The sequence below is a fragment of the Podarcis filfolensis genome, assembly GCF_964270895.1.
Source record: "Podarcis filfolensis genome assembly, chromosome: 2".
NCBI lineage: Eukaryota > Metazoa > Chordata > Lepidosauria > Squamata > Lacertidae > Podarcis > Podarcis filfolensis.
The window spans coordinates 94741115-94743648 of NC_139605.1; the positions used below are offsets into that span (position 1 = coordinate 94741115).

At 50.5% G+C, this 2534-nt stretch overlaps 1 long non-coding RNA gene across 1 annotated transcript; it reads right to left on the reverse strand.

Moving 5' to 3' along the window:
• Positions 1 to 452: 452 nt before the first annotated feature.
• Positions 453 to 1720, reverse strand: LOC310755736. Its single transcript, XR_014544488.1, has 2 exons — positions 1385 to 1720; positions 453 to 648 (listed from the first exon to the last, which is right to left on the reverse strand). It is a non-coding gene; the product is annotated as an uncharacterized lncRNA (long non-coding RNA).
• Positions 1721 to 2534: the final 814 nt, after the last annotated feature.

A 2534-nucleotide genomic window follows, 5' to 3' on the forward strand; every position in this document is an offset into this window, starting at 1 on the left:
TTCCTATTTGGTCTTGTGGAGGCAAAAGGTGGTGGTGGCGGCGGCGGCGGCAGCGGGGGCGTGGATTCAGCTGCTCTTTGAAGGAACCGTTCCTAGTGGCAAATCTCAGTTAACACACAGCACTGGGGCGGGAGGAGGGAGAGAGATCTGGACAGCTGTTATCTCCGACCATAACTTAATCCATATAACCCTTCACCCACCAATACTATTTTAATTAATCTCAAATGCGTGCATTGTGTTCTGTACAAACGATACTCTGTGCCCTACATCTCCCGCTTATCATTTAGCTAGGGGAAATCTTTCGGGGAGTTTTGGGGAGCGGGGGTGGGGTGGGGATGGAATCGCAGTGAACACACCTGTTCTGTTTGCGTGCCAGGATCAGAAGCTGCAAACGACTCTACGTTCCCTTATTTAAAACCAAGTAAGAACCTCAAAACAGACGCTCAGAAGAGCCCAGTCCACAAATCCCGCCTAATCCAGGCCCTTTTAATTATCTTGCCCTGAAGTTCTCGCGCTCCGTTTGAATTTGCTTGTGAACCCCAGTCTTCCCGAACTTCTCGAGCTGCTTTTTGTTCTCTTCACCCTTGATGTTTACGAGATCCGTGGATTTCAGGTGCTTCCTCTCTCCGACAACAAGCGCTCCGGAGGCTGATATGCACAGAGAAGGGCGAGAGAGGGGGAGATTTGAGGTTATGAGCAAATAGTTATTTCACCCTTCGCTCTGCCCACTTTGCAACTTTTTTTTATGTAGTCTGTCATGCTGCCTAAGTTCCACGGTTTGCAGAGAGAGTGACACGTGTACAGACGCTGACGGGGCTGTGCGCTCTTACCTGCGAAAGGAGATGTCACCACAAGACTGCTGCCGGAAGTGTGTGTGTTTCATTCTTAGTCCTGTCAGCACTCTGAAGAGCACAGCTGTAGCCGATTTCCTTCTCCCCCTTTCTAAGCCTGTCTGAGATCTACCCCCCCCTTGCTTTGGGGCTGCGCCCGTCCTCAGAGCGCTGCATCCGCTCCCTAACTTTCTGTTAAGTAGGAAACCACCAACGGTCGTGTGGTTGGTTGGAGTCCCTTTCTTGCTTCGAAAGCGGAAGGCAGGGGCTCAAGACGCGGGAGGTGGTGTGGGGACACTCGGAAAAGACTTGCAAAGTAACTAGTCCGCATTAAGCAACATCTTTTTAACAGCCCACCCAAACCGCCTGGTAACCATCGATATTCAGGATTAATTGACACAGAGTAGGAAGGGAGCAGCTTCTGCATGTCGTGTTAGGACAGCCCCAGTGACCTGTCCCTACAAAATAAAGGTGCCTGGAAGTCAAAGGTGTCTGGCTGTCATCACCCCGCCCCCGCAATCCGGTCGCTACATCTGAATATCTGAAAGCATTACCTGTTGGATTTCTATGTTACGTCGCTGATCATTGGCACGGGAGTCCGGACATTGGAGGAGAAATGGCAAGCCTGAAAATGGCTGCTAGTCTCACTTGTCTTGTACGCTGTGTGAGGTTCCTCAGCGGCTCTTGGAAGGAACTCAGGACATGCTCGAGGGTGGCACCCTTTCTCACGGGTGCCATTTAGAGAGGGAGGGGGGTTGGGTGTGCTCTGCAATAACAATTCCCTCTGTGCTTCATGGATACTGTTAAATCCTGATTCTGACAGCAGGTTCGAGCACTAAGGGAAGTCTGGAACCACTTCTCTGGGGGAGGTCAAGGGGAGATTCAGAAAATCATACCCTTCTCTGCCCAAGGAAGTGGTTCATTTCTCCCATGTTAACTGGTTGCTCCACCTGTTCCAGGCTTGGCACAGATCATCGCGTTGCCTCCCACAAAATCACTTTTGTCTGCCGTTGAACCGGTCCTGGGGCTTTTCTTTCTAATGAGAGAGAGAGAGAAAGGACCAAGAGCGATTCCTTTTCTCTTTCTCACAAGGCTAGGCTCTGACTGCCTACACACCATCACAATTTGAAGCACATTCCCACTACCACAAAAGATTCCTGGGCATCGTAGCTAAGCCCTCACAGAACTACAATTCCCAGCAACCTTAGCAAACTGCAGTTCCCAGGGTTCTTTGAGGTGAGGGAAATGTATTGCATTTGAGAGGTATTCAAAACTGTGTTAGGCTGATCAAAAGTTTCACTAAATCTGGGTGGACGAATCCATGATGTCACAGAGAAGGTGGGAAAGGGCTGCTACTGGCGTCCAGTGCTTATATAGATAGGTAAACTGATACTCACCGAAACCAACAAGTCCTGCCTTTGGGAAACCCGGCTTCCTCCTAAGCTCAGAGGTAGACGCTGGTTCTGGTTAATACAGCAAGGGGATCTGCATACCTTCTGCATAGTCATAGGGACAGGCTGGTTATTTATTCTCCTATTCCACTCTCCCTCACCCCGCTGTAACGATACTCCCCTCCAGGCTGCAGCCAAGTGGTGGCACGGATTTGAGGCCTGGCTGTCTGCTATCCTATACAGATTCCAGATTCCGTCCAAAAAGACCCCCCGAAGATGTGGAACAACAAGAGCCCCTGGGGCAGGCGCAGAA